Genomic DNA, 17,339 nt, shown 5'->3' with positions numbered 1-17,339 from the left:
TCGCTAGGCATGGGCAGCAGGCGAATCGGGCAATGTGAAGGGCGACGCAGGAAGGAAGTGCCAATGGTAGATGCGAAAGCAATCAGCCTGGTTAGAAGTTATTGGGGGACGAGGAACATAGTGTGCAGTGGGCTGTACTTGGTAATTGGGCGCCCGGGGAGTGTCTTGTGATCTTTGCATGCGATGGTTGCAAATATCGTACAATGTGTCGCGCATACCCCCGCATAAGCATACATGTCATTCTTCATGCGTTCGCCATGGCTTGGCAGGGCCTGCCCAGTGGATGGGAGGAGGATGATAGCTCACGGGTTGCTGAGAAGATTACATGACTTCCTGGCTTGGTTTCGCAGTTGCCGCAGTTAAAGTAAGTAGCGCAGCCACAATCTGCTGCTCATGGGCGGCCGGCAACTCCTCAGCGACCTCCTGCTGATGGACTCGCGGAGGCGGGCGGCAAATAACTGTCACGTTCCTCAAGAAACGGTAGTAAGGACAGCTGCCATGCTGTTTTTTCGGGGAAAGAAACTGTTTTGTTTGATCAGTTAAGGTTGCCCGGAAGCGATGTCCAAGCTGAAGAGGGACGCACATGACGCACAGTGGATGCCGCGTAACGTGCGGCGTCCCAGATATTCACGCGCGGGTCCGCAGAAATCGCGGATCCTGTGGCCGGTCTATAAATAGAAGAAACGCTGGATGAACTGTTTATTTGAGTTCTCGCATAACGTAATTATGTTTTCTCGTATAGTCAAATTACAATCCGGCGCTATCATGTCTGCAGGTTGCATGTAAGTCTTACTTTGCAATTTTTCCAAATATTTTAGCTTGAGAAATTAAATTAATTCAGTAGTATCCTTGCGCCACATGGAGGGCCTGGGTGTGGTGGGTCCGGAAAATTTTTTTGCCGACAGGAGTTCCGATGCTGGACGCCGATGCGCAATGTCAACGCCGTATTTTTTGCGAAAGGGGGCCCTTCACACTATCATGTTGATATGGAGCTTAGCTAAGAATAGTAGAAAAATACCTCCCTTATTTTCTGATAGAATCGCAGCAGTTTATCTTAACACGACTGCGTTATGGGCCCGGGTCGCAGAAAATAAGGTGCCGGCGTCCCCATGAGCGAAAATTCCAGTATATGTGTAAGTATGTGTATATACCTTGCAAGGCTGCAGCGGTAGCGTAGAGGTGGAGCATCCGCCTCGCGTGCAAGAGGACCGTGGTTCAAATCCCGGTGCCGCGCAATATTCCACCAGATAAAAAAAATCCGCCGTTTGAAAAAATTACATAAACAGGCCTGCAGTGTGGCCTGATCCCGGTGGCCAGAAACGGTAACGCACTCCCACTCCAGAGCGGGATTGGCCACCCTGTTGCAGTACTTGTCCACAACCTCCTATATGAATACAACAGTCAAACCCCGGCCCCTCAGTAGCTGCGAAGCAACTGACCACCGCGGCGGTCAGACCTGCGACGCAGCAGAGGGTGCTAAGAATCCCTGGTTCCGGACAGGCCACCATTGGAATCTGAACCTGGCAACGTTTAACGCTAGAACGTTACCCATTAAAGAGAATCTAGCAGTGCTATTGGACGAATTAGAGGGCAGTAAATGGGTTATAATAGCGCTCAGTGAAGTTAGGAGGACAGAACAAGCACATACAGTGCGAAAAAGCGGGCACATCCTGTGCTACCGGGACTTAGCGGAGAAACGAGGACTAGGAGTCGGACTCCTGATTAATAAGGATATAGCTCGTAACGTACAGGCATTCTATAGCATTAACGAGAGGGTGGCAGGTCTTGTGAAACTTAATAAGAGGTACAAACTGAAGGTCGTACAGGTCTACGCCCCTACATCCAGTCATGATGACCAGGCAGTCAAAAGCTTCTATGAAGACGTGGAATCGGCGATGGGTAAAGTCAAAACAAAATACACTACACTGATGGGCGACTTCAATGCCAGGGTAGGCCAGGAGCAGGCTGGAGACAAGTCAGTGGGGGAATAGGGCATAGGCTCTAGGAATAGCAGGGTTATTAGTAGAGTTTGCAGAACAGAATAATATGCGAACAATAAATACCTTCTTCTGCAAGCGGGATCGCCGAAAGTTGACGTGGAGGAGCCCAAATGGCGAGACTAGAAATGAAATCGACCTCCTACTCCGCACTAACGCTGGCATCATACAAGATGTGGACGTGCTTGGCAAGGTGCGCTGCAGTGACCACAGGATGGTAAGAACTCGAATTAGCCTAGGCCCGAGGAGGGAACGGAAGAAACTTCTACATAAGAAGCCGATCAATGAGTAAGAAGGAAAATAGAGGAATTCCGAATCAAGCTACAGAACAGGTATTCAGCTTGAACTCAGGAATATGACCGTAGTGTTGATGACCACGCACATCATTTAGGAGTGTGCAATAGAAGTAGATGGTAACTCAGTTAGACAGGATGCCAGTAAGGTATCGCAGGAGACGACATATCTGATCAAGAAACGCCAATGTATGACAGCCTCTAACCCTACAGCTATAATAGAACTGGCAGAACTTTCCAAGTTAATCAACAAGCTTAAAACAGCTGACACAAGGAAGTATAGCATGCATAGAATCGAACATGCTCTCAGGAACGAAGCCTAAAAGCAGTGAAGAAAAAACTAGATATAGGCAAGAATCAGATGAATGCGTTAAGAGACAAAGCTGGCAATATCATTACTAATGTGGACGAGATAGTGTAAGTGGCTATGGAGTTCTATAGAGATTTATAGAGTACCAGTGGCACCCACGACGATAATGGAAGAGAGAATAGTCTAGAGGAATTTGAAATCCCTTAAGTAACGCCGGAAAAAGTAAAGAAATCCTTGGCAGATATGCAAAGGGGCAAGGCAGCCGGGGAGGATCAGGTAACCGCAGATTTGTTGAAGGATGGTGGGAACACTGTCCTAGAAAGATTGGCCGCCCTGTATACGCAATGCCTCATGACTTCGAGCGTGCCGGAATCTTGGAAGAACACTAACATAATCCTAATCCATTAGAAAGGGAACGCCAAAGACTTGAAAAATTACAGCCCGATCAGCGTACTGTCCGTTGCCTACAAAGTATTTACTAAGGTAATCGTAAATATAATCAGGAACAGCTTAGACTTCTGACAACCAAAGGAGAAGGCAGGATTCCGTAAAGGCTCCTCAACAATAGACCATATTCACACTATCACTCAGGTGATAGAGAAATGTGCTGAATATAACGAACACTTATATATCGCTTTAATTGATTACGAGAAAGCGTTTGATTAAGTCGAAACCTCGGCAGTGATGAAGGCATTAAGGAATCAGGGCGTAGACGAGCCGTATGTAAAATTAATGAAAACTATCTATAGCGGCTCCACAGCCACCATAGTCCTCCATAAAGAAAGCAACAAAATCCGAATAAAGAAAGGCGTCAGCCAGGGAGATACGATCTCTCCAATGTTATTCGCAGCGTATTTACAGGAGGTATTCAGAGACCTGGATTGGGAAGAATTGGGGATAAGAGTTAATGTAGAATACCTTAGTAACTTGCGATTCGCTGATGATATTGTCTTGCTTAGTAACTCAGGGGACCAATTGCAATGCTTGCTCACTGACCTGGAGAGGCAAAGCAGAAGGGTGGGTCTAAAAATTATTCTGCAGAAACTTAAAGTAATGTTTAACAGTCTCCGAAGAGAACAACAGCTCACTATAGGTAGCGAGGCACTGGAAGTGGTAAGAGAATACATCTACTTAGGACAGGTAGTGACCGCGGATAGGGATCATGATAGCGAAATAATCAGAACAATAAGAATGGGCTAGGGTGCGTTTGGCAGGCATTCTCAGATCATGAACAGCAGGTTGCCATTATCCCTCAAGAGAAAGGTTTATAATAAGTGTGTCTTACCAGTGCTGACGTGCGGGACAGAAACCTGGAGGCTTACGAAAAGGGTTCCACTTAAATTGAGGACGACGCAACGAGCTATGGAAAGAAGAATGATGGGTGTAACGTTAAGGGATAAGAAAAGAGCAGATTTGGTGAGGGAACAAACGCGAGTTAATGACAGCTTAGCTGAAATCAAGAAAAAGAAATGGGGCCTGGGCGGGACGTGTAAAGTGGAGGGAAGAGAACTGATGGTCATTAAGGGTTACGGACTGGATTCCAAGGGAAGGGAAGCGTAGCAGGGGAGCAGAAAGTTAGGTGGGCGGATGAGATTAAGAAGTTTGCAGGGACAACATGACCACAATTAGTACGTGACCGGGGTAGTTGGAGAACTATGGGAGAGGCCTTTGCCCTGCAGTGGGCTTAACGAGGCTGATGATGATGATGCTGATATACCATGCCTCGCTATACGACATGCGGTACACGCGGGTTATATTGCCATGCCACTTTATCCCCAATGTTGCTCACGCCTAGTCCTATACTCTTGAGAAAGTTATTTCTCCGAATTTTCGAAATGACAGCGTACAAAGAAACGTCGTTAAACAAAACACCCACAGCCCGTGCCTGTTAAGCTAAATTTTCTCGGACTAAATTATTGAAAGTACGAAACAAAACCTGAAAATGATGTAATTTATTTTTGGCCCGGCTGTGAACTACCTTGTTTATGAGCCCGCGCAAGAGGCCGCGTTTCTACGAGAAAGATTGCCGTCGTGCATAACGTCCGCAGCCTACGTTTTCCGGTAAGCATTATGGTTACACAATGTACAAATCCCGGGAAGCGTGAGAAGCAGTCAGGTATCTTGGAATGCTATCGCTTGCACTGTAATAAGAGGCGAAGCTTAAGCGTGATCCATATCTTTTGATTTAGCGGCTGTCTTGCATTTGCTGCATTTTTATCGCACATCGAAGTGCTGCTCCGCAAGGCATTCTTTAGTAACTGCATTAATCCTGGCCGTATAATAAGACACTTGCACCTGACACCGAACCAACTGGTACAGACTTCTTGAAGACCATGCGCAAGCAAATGTAGTCATCTTCAATTACAATAAAAGGTTATCAGCAAAACTACTCCTCATAACGAAAGTATCAATGACAGGGTATACACGAAAAATTTTTAGAGCTGAACACAGTCGCCGGAACCGGTCCTTTCTCCTTACTAGTGAGATCATTGTCCGCATTCAGAAAAGCCAAGCATCATACACGTTGCCTGTTAGTGGAAGAGTCATCGTCAGAAGAGTTTCATTGGGGCAGTTGGTTAGGATTCTTCGTAAGGTTCGTAACAGCGCAAAACAAGACACGGACAAAAGGAATGTAAAAGACAACATGGTGGTGACTCTCAACTGATATTTTTTGGAAGAAACGTTGAACCTATATATAAATTCCAGTTCAGAAACCGTGACATGTATGAGACGTAGAGATATATCATTGCAGCTGTGACTATTCTTTGTTATGAAGAGCGATAGATGGTTTGGTGGTAGTCGCCTTGTCCCTAATCTTAATATTGTAAGCCTCAGCGATTTCTCTTGTCAGTTGACTCTCGTGTTTATAAATGACAGTTTTTTTTAATAGGGGCGGCAACAGCCCCACTTGCGATCCTCCGTGAGATGAAGTGACTCAACCCCTTGAAGAGATTGGTCATGCACCCTAAGTCACACATTCCCACTGCGCTTCATTTGTCCCTCTACCACTATATGATACCATGACGTACACAACCTGCTTAAAACAAGTGATGTGCCCGTTCACATGCTTGACAGTGCACTATCCCTTTACTCGCTTACCTTTGAGCGTATTGTCAACTATCGGGCATATGCGACCTTCTTTCTGTTTGCGGAAAAACAAATATCGATGCCTTCCGTACCTTGAACCGACGTTCTTGAGCTCATGCGCCAACTTGTGTACATAGCATACTACTGCATTTTTGCTTTTTAAAGCGAAGCTTTACACAGCCCGGCCAAACAAAAAATCTTTCAGTCAGCGCCTGTGTACAGAAAGCTATCATCCTCAGCAATGGCTCCAGTGTCGGCGTCTTCTTCCACAGCTAGCTCCATTGCCGCAATCATTCCAGCGTAGCATTTCACTTCGCGTCTGCAGTAAGCCGCGTTTAGGGGGGTGGGTATGAGACATTGCTTAAGAGGGCATGAGCCATTCATAGTGGTAGAATTGCAAGCGGAAATGGCTGGCGGATGCTGCTAACCACGCCACCGAGCAAACTCGAGACATTGAACACAAGCGACAACGGCTGACTGCAGGCATACCGTCACTGACGTCGTTCTCGCTGTCTCAGTCGAACGTGCGTGTAACCTCATTAAGAAACACAAAGACATAACCGATAATGGAGAAATATTTTTTTCAACTATCTTTATTTCTGCATTTATTAGGCGAAGCCTTGCGGCAGAAAATGGGCGAGGGGGCGAGGGGACCGGTGCACTCTTCTTCCTGGAGGTGAAGTGGTCCCGAGATCGGCTCTGCAATGAGGCGGCCAGGCCATTCCTTCTCGCACCACAATTGGGAAAGATTTTAATGAACCATCGGGCTTAACCCTGTGATAAACACCGGTCCACAACTTTCAGTTTCGCTGGTTAACCATCTGTGCGGAGTGACTGGGCATTGAATTTTTCGTTTAATTTAGTCTTACCACCGTTGTCATTTATGGTATTGACTCCTGGAACCATACTTTCACACACAGACGAATAAACTCTTCGGGAGAAACAGCGTCCAGTAAATGATTGACTTGATTAGAAAAAGCAGCCTTTGACATATGAAAAGAGGACTTCTTTAGTGCAGCCTTCGCTATAGCCCTCTTCACTACAATAGAATGATCGGATTTACAGTTCAAAACTGGCTTAACAGACCTGGGATCATATCTTGAGGACACATGATTTTACCAAAGATTAATCTCAGGCCTAGAAACTGCAGTTGAGGATCTTCGGGAACTTCGAAAGTAAAATCAAGGCCCATGCCGTGCTACCACAATACCGTCATAACTTCATCAACAGCCTCGGGGTGAATGTTACTATTTGTAAATATAATGACATTATCAACACAGCGGAAAACGTTACTGGAAAGGTTAGCAGGTGACCCTCTATTTGCCTATGAATATAACCTATCGCGCTCGCAAGTTAGGAAGGTTCGACTATAAGTTTGACGTTTCTTCAATATATATCACTTGAGCGTCAGCGCCGTGTTGGCGTTTTTATCTTCCTATTGTCTTTGTCTTGTGTAGCGCTGTCACGAACCTTACGATGAAGATTTTCGTTAGCCTGATTCCACTAAAACTATCCCGCAGAAAAAAAGAAAGAACGGCTGATACTACATTTCATTAACTTCCCAAACATAAGTCACACTTTTGCCCCAAAGTGAAAGCATTGATTGCTATAGCGAATTATCACACAGCTATACGAAGTAACTCTTGTAGGTCTATTAGATGCATAAATTTGTGCAAAAATTTCCTCACTAAATAAATTATCAATCGTGTTGTCACGCGCGCATACGCAAACATGAACACATTTGAACTGGATAACCGCGGATACCCGCTTCCAGAAAGTTTGCGAGATGAATAGCGGCCGTAGAAGCGAATGAATTCCCCTTCGTGCTGTGCCTCGCTTTAATGCGAACTAGGCGGTCGAGAACACAGGACCCACGAAGGCATCAACTATCTCGTGTCGCCTACGTTTAGAACCCACTGCGTGTTACCTCCATGATAATGCGCACGCGGCCACCGACAGCCGCGGCAGCCGGTGACGAAGCAGAGATATGCACAAACTTGGCCCTCTTCCACCTACTTCCTAACGTGGACATCTTCCCTCCGCCTCACCGCTTGAGCACTTCAGAAGACGGCGTGCGGCCTCTCCGCCTTCCTCCCTTGCGCGCACGAGAATAGCTGCAGCTTCAAGCAATCGCCTTTGTCGCTATACCCTCGCAAGCTGCCCCTCGTGCCTACAGCATGCGGTGCGCTATCGCTATCATATCGCACTTGGACTTTATACGGAACATCACGGCTACAATAACGACGGAAATTCGCCTGCAGTGTCTATATAATTGTCATCCCTATAAAAAATTCACCGACCAATACGATACTCCCTAAGGCGAAATTCGAGCTCAGCGTTATAGGTGGGGTCATTTGTTGGGCGGTGAAACGTGGTCTCCCGATAAAGATAAACAAGTACACGTGTCAATAGTACGGAACGAGCTGTCCAGATGTGCATTCGCGCGGGTCTGCATGAAACCAGTTTCCAGTGCGCACGTCACTAAAGGGCCGCTGCCATTGAGCTTCGCAGTTCGCGGCTAGCGTCTTTCTTCTGCCGTTCCACGTTCGCTGTTTCATCGTTTGCTGTTGCACTCGTTAGCTCGGTTACGCGGCCGTCGCTCACCGCAGGAACGGGCCATTAATCGCCCCGTCATTGGTGACCAAATATTACGGACACCGACGATGCAGGAAAAGCCCTCTGAAGAAATACTTCGCTGTAATTGCAGTGCGTACGGAAATCGTGCAACGGCTCCGCTCGCTGGAAACATAACATGGTGCGCTCCTACTCTTCATGAAATGAAGAAAAACAGGTCAAGCGCGACAGCTCTTAATTAGAGCGCAGCTCTTAAGCTGGAACTGCTGGAACGGCATGGCACGATTTTTGGCGCCATTGTCGCGCGGCAGAGAGACACGTGGTGCTGTTGGGAGCTACTTTCTTTACAAAACGCCGTTCTATGCATTCAAGCACAAAAGTAACTGGAACGTCAGGACGATGGTAACGCAGACACCAGCCTTGTGTCAGCACAATCCACTGCCAGAACTACATTATCATCATTCACGAAGGCGCCCGGATAAGGTCTTTGAAAAGGAAATTACTATTTTAGACGAGATGGCAGCAAAACAAGCCGGTACGTGATTCTGAATTGTTTGGTCTTTGTATCGCAACCAAGGACAGAATTTTCCCACATCTCTGGACGCAGTTACAATTAGACCTGCTACAGGTTGCTGCTAGATATGCTTTCAGGAATTATTACGTAGACGTATTTACCGATGGGGGGGGGAGGGGTATAATTTCTCCTATTGTCAAAAGTGAAAAGGCAAAGTATGCCATTTGCCCCCGCCCTTTTTTTGTTTCTCGCTGCACACTGGGATATTGAACAAAAGAACAGCTCAGGTCAAATTTTTTTTATACATTTCCATCGTAAGTGATGTATCTTTATTACGTATCCCCTACTACAACGACACTTCGCGAAACTCCTACATCCTCACTGTTGAAGTCCTGAAGCATTTGTGGTAACTCATCCGTAGTGTTGCTGAGTAGAACAATGTCATCGGCAAACCGAAGGTTGCTGAGGTATTCGCCGTCAATCCTTAATCGTAAGACTTCCTAGTTTAATAGCTTGAATATTTCTTCCAAGCACGCAACGAATAGCATTGGAGAGATCGTGTTGTTGCTTCTGACCGCTTCCTTTATCTTACTACTTTTCTTGTGGATAATTAAGGTAGCTGTAGAATCCCTGTAGATATTTTCCAGGATATCTATGTAAGAGGTGTGTACTCCTTGAATACGCAATGCCTCTATGACTGCTGTTACCTTTACTGAATTAAATGCCTTTTCGTAACCAACGAAAGTCCTATATAGAGGCTGTTGTACTCTGCGGATTGCTCGATCACCTGATTGATGACACAGATGTAATCCATTGTAGAGTATACCTTCCTGAAACCTGCCTGTTTCCTTGGTTGACTAAAGTACAGTGTTCCCCTTATTCTATTCGACATCATCTTGCTTTGTATTTTATATAACACTGGGGAGTAAGCTTATGGGTCTGTAATTTTTCAATTCTTTAACGTCTCCTTCTTTGTGGATTAGTATATTGTTTGCATTCTTCCAGTTTTCTGGTACTCTCGTAGTATATAGACACTTCGTATAGAGAGCTGCCAGTTTTCCAAGCTTTATGTCTTCTCCATCTTTGAATAAATCGACTGTTATTTCATCTTCTCGTGCCGCTCTTTCCCGTTTCATGTCTTGCAAAGCCCACCTATCTTCATCGCTAATTATAAAAGGAGCCTCTTTATACTTTTCATTGCTCTTCTGAATGGAGTTATCTTGAGTCCTCTGGGTACTGTACAGGTCAGTATAGAATTATTCTGCTGCTTTTTCTATACCTTCGAGATGGCTGATGGTATTACCCTGCTTATCTTTTAGTGTATACATCTTGGTTTATCCTATGCCAAGTTTCCCTCTCACTGATTTCAGGCTGCGTCGATTTCTTACGGCTTCTTCAGTGTTTCTCGTGTTGTAATTGCGAATATCACTTATTTTCGCTTTCTTGATTAATTTTGTCAGCTCCGAGAATTCTATCTTATCTATTGAGTTGCACTTTTATTCTTTGTCGTTTCTTTATTAGGCCCTTTGTTACTTGGGAGAGCTTGCCTGCTGGTTGCCTTGGTGCCTTGCCTCCCACTTCAATTGCTGCCTCTGAAGCCAGCCTAGCTATCGTTAATTTCATTACCTCTATGTCATCTTCATCTCTCAATTCTAAGGCTGCGTATCTGTTTGCAAGCACCAGTCTGAATTTATCTGATTTTACCCTTAATGGCTCTAGGTTGACCTGTTTCTTCTTGACCTATCTTCTTTTCTCCTTCTATCTTCAAATTGAGGTGAATCCCAGCCCTCACTAACCTATGATAACTGCACTTTACCTTACCTATCAATTCTACATTCTGTACTATGCTGGGATCGGGAGAATGTATTAAATCAATTTCATTTCTTGTTTCACCATTAGGGCTTTTCCAGGTTCACCTTCTGTTGCTACGCTTATTGAAAAATCTGTTCGTTATTCTCAGCTTATTCCTTTCTTCGAATTCTACCAGCATCTCTGCTCTAACGTTCCTAGATTAGATGTCGTATTTGCCAATTGCTTGTTCACCGGCCTGCTTTTTCATTGATGACGCCGGTTACTACAGTATGCTGAGTTTGCACTTTTCTCATTGTTAATTCAACATCTTCATATAACTGATCTACTTTATTATCATCGTGTTTGGATTTTGGAGCGTAGGCTTGTACACCTTTAATCTGTACCTCCTATTCAGCTTTATTACGACTACTGCTACCCTCTCATTAACGCTGTGGAATTATTCGATGTTGCCCGCTATATCCTTATATATTAGGAACCCTACTCCGTGTTGTTTCTTATCTGGGAGACCGCTATAGCAGAGGACATGGCCGCTAGTCAGCACTGTATAAGCCTCACCAGTTCTCATATCTTGCTAAAGCCCATGATGTCCCAAGCAATATCTTATAGCTCCTCATAGAGCTCTGCTAAGCTAGCCTCACTCGACAGAGCTCGGCAAATAAAATTGCCAGGGTCAGTTTCTATTTGCGGCCTGTCCGTGTCCAGAGATTCTTAGCATCCTCTGCTGCATTACAGGTCTGACCGCCGCCTTGGTCAAGTGCTCCGCAGTAGCTGGGGACTGAGGGCCATAGGTTAATTGTAGGAATCATGAGAGAAGGGACGGCAGAATACTGCTCCAGGGAGGCCACTTCCTGTTCTGGGGAGGGAGTGTCCTTGTTGAAGCTTAGTGGGCCTTCCTAATTTGGTTGTACCTGGTTTAGTACAGCCACACTCGCTCTCGGCATCTTTTGCCGGTGTCAAGCGTCACTCCAAGGCTGCAGGTGTAGTGCACTGGAGGAGGTCGAAGTCGGCACACTATCGTTAAAAGAAAAAAGCACATTCGAACTTTCGACTATCGTAACCGAGCATTCGACATAGCTGAGCCAGATAATCCTGCAGGCGGCGAGGCTACCTTATCGCCGAAAAGTACAGCCGAGAGGGCTCTGCATGCCTAAGAGATCCGTCGATATATCTATGTAGACGAAATGTAGACTGCCAATGCAGGCGTAAGGTTTCAATGCAAATACGATCGTTCTGACGTGATGAAGGTGTGTGTTCACTTTACAAGTGGTGGTGTTGCTACTTGCTTTTTCCTTATTCTTTGCGTGAATACTGTAAACCTTCTTGTCACTTTTGTATTTTCCTTTGTGCGGAAAATTTTGCATCATCAAAGAAAGCCTGTTTTGGCAGCGTGCCTCGTAAGTCGCTGCGGATAAGTTCTTGAATGCTGTAGGGGTATGGATTGTGCAGTGCCAACATCTGTACACATATTAGGTTCTCCGAATACGTTTACGAGTTCTGTATAAGCTAGCTTCTATGTATGTAGGCTTTAAAGATAATCGCGGCATGAGCATATGTTAGGAATTGTCTGCGTTATAGTTTCTAGGGTTGTCACTAGAAAGTATGTGCAAGGTGTGCCAGTAGTGTATTGCAAAGCCCTTTTCGTAACATGTTCACGCCTAAGAGATCCATTAATTTATCCGCCCTATGCGGATTTGCTGATCGTCATAATTTGCGCAATATAGTGTCAATTCTCAGAGTGTCCTAACATCGTGTTTCCCGAATCTCAAGCTCGCATGCGGCCTTGAATGAACCTAAATACACATATTTTAGGTGAATTTAAACAGCACTTAAAACTTGTGTGAAAAAGGTAAGAAAAGGAAAAGGTTTTGAGCGCTTACGCATCATCCACTCGTTGTCTTTCTGCCTCATCTTTAGATAACGAAAGCTTGCGACAAAGATAGAAATAGGTAAAAAGCGGCCTTGTTTTGCCTATCTTCAGGAGTTAGAGACATAAAGAGTAAATGGCTGAACCAGTTACACCTTTGTATGCTTCTTTGTTGGCGGCTGAGACGCCTTACGGGCTTATGGTTTATTTGTTATTGAAATGGCCTACTGAATAGCTACTTTATTTTCTTCCGAGAACTGCCTCTTCGTTTTATTCGTGCTCGTTCGTGCATATTTTAGCATCTGTTTCATTCTTGTAGCTTTGGTTCATGATACGCGAAAGTTAAAGCTATCCGTAGTGTCATATGACAAGCACAACATTCTCGCGTCAGCAGAACCTGACGCTTATCGCACCACGCTAATTGGGCTGCGAAACCTCTCGAGCCACCCTGCATGGCGAAGCCTTATACGATGCCGCGATAAAGGAATGCAGCCGTATATCTTTCAAAGGTTGCATGGAGGCGCCGGAGCAGCGGCACGCGAGTGCGCGTCAGTTTCACGTTTCGCGCCTTGTTTTTTCAAGTAATAAAATTGGAGGACGCTTAAGCTTCGCCTTCAAGAGTGGAACGCGACAGCGTTCCCGTCGACCCGCCAAGGGGTGTAAGACAATGGGCTACGGCGCAGCGACTACGCGCCCCGCATCGGACGCGGTGAGCGTCGAGCAACGCAGCGTTCGGCGCGACATGGAAATGTGCGCCTGAGCAAGCGACGCACGCCTGAGCCTTAGAAACAGCTCGTTTTTAAGGCAACACCGCGTTCACTAGAGGCGCTTTTGTACCGCTTCGAAGCATCGAACTCGTGGCTCAGTGTAATAAAGAAAAAAAAAAACTCGTGGCTCAGTGGTAACGTCCCCGTCTCACACTCCGGAGACCCTGGTTCGATTTCCACCCAGCCCATCTTGGAAGTTGCTTTTTATTTATGAAGTGCCTGCCGTGATTTATCGCTCACGGCCAACGCCGCGGACGCCGACACCGACGCCGACGACACCGGCTTTTCTGCGACACGAGCTCCTTAACGCTATCGCGTTAAAACAACCAGGCACACTTCAGCACAAAATAAATGTTTGATTGGGAGGTTAGTCAAGGTACCCTACAACTGTGTAAATGGCATGCTTGCGATTTAAGCAATAATTTAAAAATCGCTCATTAAAAGCAATTCATTTTCTTATTAAAAAATGTTGGCTTTAAGTACACACAACTGCCGCTACTACGCAGTCGGTACCATTTCTCTGGAGCTCTTTTTTTTTTAAATATTCGTCCAAGTTAAATATTACACGCTGTATACACGCAGAAACAAGAACAATTAACAGGCCGGATACTCAGCGCATGCGTGTCGTACGACAGCGATATCGAAAAGTGAAAGTGATCAATATGCAGGTTAGGCTGAAGACACATCAGACTAGGAACAAATCGTTTGTTGTTTGAAACATGATTCATCATTTGATAAGGCGAAAGCGGGCGCAAAATTAATTGCACATTAGGTGTTTCGAATTGCACTTCTACAGCGCATGAAAGACACGGAACCTAATGAACTAGCGACGCACGAGTACAAATAAGACACCTTTCCCCTCAATTGTCGATCAACGCATCACCCGTACAACTGCAGCCCAAGTTTATCTGCATGGCAGTGAAAATACAGTGTGCCGAGAAGTTTCACATATCGAGATAATTTTAAAGTTTTATCCTTCATCGAAAGGTCCAGCAGCTCAGATTGCCACTCAAAGGATATAGAGAATGTCGCAAAGGCTGCATACTATGCCGCCTCAAGCTACAGCGTCGTGCATGTTTCGAAACGATCACAGGTAAACTTTATACCTTTCATGCTTAGCGCCTTCATCTACTGCTGAGATAAAAGTTATTTGCACTTTTCAGAACGCTATTATTATAAGCCAGTGAGAAAACCAATGGGTAATATACATCTGGAGCAACACATGATGTTCACAGACTCAATTTTACACCATAAATCCATTAGCATATTCAGTCAGAGAATGCCCGCTGCTCAAGAAATTAAGCAGGGCATCATCCCAGTTGGCACAGACTTAATAAATAACAAAAGCTTGTTTCGCTTGACAATTTTATTTCCCCTGGAGGAGAGAGTGGAACGAAGAGTAGCCAGAAGAGCAGTTTGGAGGGCTCGAGCTCACGTCCGCAGGCTAGAGTTCAGAGCACAATACAATAACGTCCACAGAACTTGCATTTGTACAGATGAACGCAAAAGCTTGGCATACCATAGAATGAGGACGAACGCATACACAATACACTAGAGAAGTTGATCGACAGAAGTAATCAGTGTCCACTTCTATCGCGGCAAAGAGTTTAGCACTAGCGCTGCTGGAACGGCTGCCTACTCGGAGCTGGACTCGCAGCTCGAGCCCGCCTCAGAGCACACACCATTGTAATTTGATAATGATAGGAATAATGAAATGATTCCTTTATATGTTTCAAGAAAGATACAGAAGCTAAACGTGAACTGCAGCTTACGGAGGCTCCTGCAAATGAAGTGATGGCGCTCTCCTCAAGACCTGAGAAGGATAAAAACATAGTGCCGCGCTGGCCACACTGTCCGATACTATAAAAGCTGCGCTATTTAAGCCTACTGTACAAATACAACAAAAAATGTGGCCCTCTTGGGACGAATAAACACTTAACAGCGTATTCTTGTTCTGAGTCTTTCTGCTATTTCGGTAATGCTACAGTTTAGCAACTTGCCAAGGTCTGGTGGGAATCTAAAGGAAGTAGTGCACAGTACAGTACTTGCGCTTCTGAGTACCGGCTCGACAGCTGCTGTGAGGGCACCACACTAGTCCAAGACACCACGTACTATAGCTTGCTCCATCAGGATTTGCTGAATGAGCATGAGAGCCTCGGCCTCTTCGATAGCAGCCATCTCCATGACGTTCAGCAGCAGCTGTGGACAGTGCGAGACGAGGTTGAGTGCTTCGGCGCAGTAATCACTGCGGTCGGTCCGTACCACGAAATGGGCAGCGCACATCGCCAAGGCACGGTTGCGCCTCACCACGTTGTGCACTGTGTGGAAGTTAGCCGAGTATGGTACGCTGCCATGTTCAAGAGAGCAGAGACTGCGATTCCTTGTGATATGGGGTGCCATGTGTCGCAGTATCGTTTCGGTAGGTACGGGGTCGTGGCCCTCTTCGCTGAACTCATCGAAAAAAGAAAATTCGCAGAGGGTGTCGTTGCCGCAGAGCACGTCAGCGACTTCTTGAGCATTGGTGGCGTCGACGAACACTTCGCCAACAACGCTTAGTTTTCGCAAACTGCGATTGAGTAAGATGGTCTTGACGAGGTTCCGGCGGATGTCCTGTTCAGCGAGGCGCCCGACAATAACCAGGTTGAGGTCCCTTAGTTTCGTGGTCCTCTGCATGTAAGACTGGAAATGCACGTAACCTGACACCAACTGTTCGCTCGGGAGTCGCAGGTAGAGGTCCGTGATGTGTTGCCACTGAGGAAGCAGCCTTAAGGCGCTTTGGAGCAGTTGGCAGCTTGGGGGTTCGACGTAATCGATGGCCACTGTTGAAATACTCGCGCACATGGCGATCGCTTCAAGGGGCTCATCGGCAGGGAACTCACACGTAAAGCTCACCCTGTCTTGTAAACCATTCTGTCGGATCGCCGAGCATATCTGCCCTCTGTCAGCGTAGATGATGCCCATGATCATGACCTTGCGCAGGGTTCTGTTCACACGGATCGTTTCAAAGAAACGTTGGCACTTCGACAGCTCGGATGTGGACAGATCAATTGTTAGCTCCTTCAACCGGTTGTTTTTCGAAATTCCTTCTGAGAGCAAATCTAGGTTAAGCCACTGCTCTGTCAGAACGCCGAGTTGATTGCCTGTACAGTTCACTGGGCCAGATGTGTAGCAGCAGACCTCCTTGTTGTAGTAATCGCGGCATTCTACACGTAAAGTTTGCAGTGCGTCGTTGTCACAAAGGAGCGTCGGCATCAACTCCTGGAACGCAATTGGGAAGCCAAACCCACTTAGTGAAAGCGTTGAAAGGCAACGATTTGCGGCGAGCGCCTTCATAATAGATTTCACTCCCTCTGCGCACTCGAAGCAGCACCGTTCCAACTTAAGCGATTTCAAGGCTTGGCGGCGAGCGATGGCGGCAGCCAGCGGGGCGCCGTGTTCAGTCCCATGGAAGCACTTGCACGTGGATAGCGTCAAAGTGTGGATGCTTGAGTTCTCCGACAGACCCTTCAAAAACTCTGTCGCGAAAAGTGGGTCAACGTGCACGTTGGCGATCGAAAGAGCCGTCAGTCGGTCAGAGTTGCGAAAGAGGGAATGAAAAAGCAACGCACACATGTTATTTAGGGTTACCCTGTTCTCCAGATGCAACTCGTTAAGGTTGTCAGCCGTGCGGAGTACGGATGCCAGAGAATTCAAGCGCGCTTCCGATATGAACATATTGCGTAAGCGCAGGCTGACCAAGGAGCTCACCTTAGCAACTATAATATCGACAAGCGCAACGGTGTGCCCCACATGTAGGGCGTCAATATCAACGTCCACGGACACGATACAACGGTGGTGATGAAGAACCAATTCCAGCAGTTGGCCGAGTGAACGGTTCACGTCATCGTCACATTCCACAAGGTCGCCATATTGGACAACCGTCGTGAGCGTCAGCAGACCCGGTGCCAACTCCTGAAGCTCGAGAGCAAGCTTGCATAGTGCAACATTGAGTGACGGCAGCTGTTGAAAAATGGCGCATCGTCCAGATGGAGCACTGTGCGTGCAATGCGTCAGATGTTCATTAAGACTTTTGACGTACTCCACCATTGTCAAAAGCACGAACTTTTCGGCCACACAGTCAG

This window comes from Dermacentor variabilis, chromosome 11 (genome assembly GCF_050947875.1).
Source record: "Dermacentor variabilis isolate Ectoservices chromosome 11, ASM5094787v1, whole genome shotgun sequence".
NCBI lineage: Eukaryota > Metazoa > Arthropoda > Arachnida > Ixodida > Ixodidae > Dermacentor > Dermacentor variabilis.
This window is presented reverse-complemented; position numbering follows the sequence as displayed.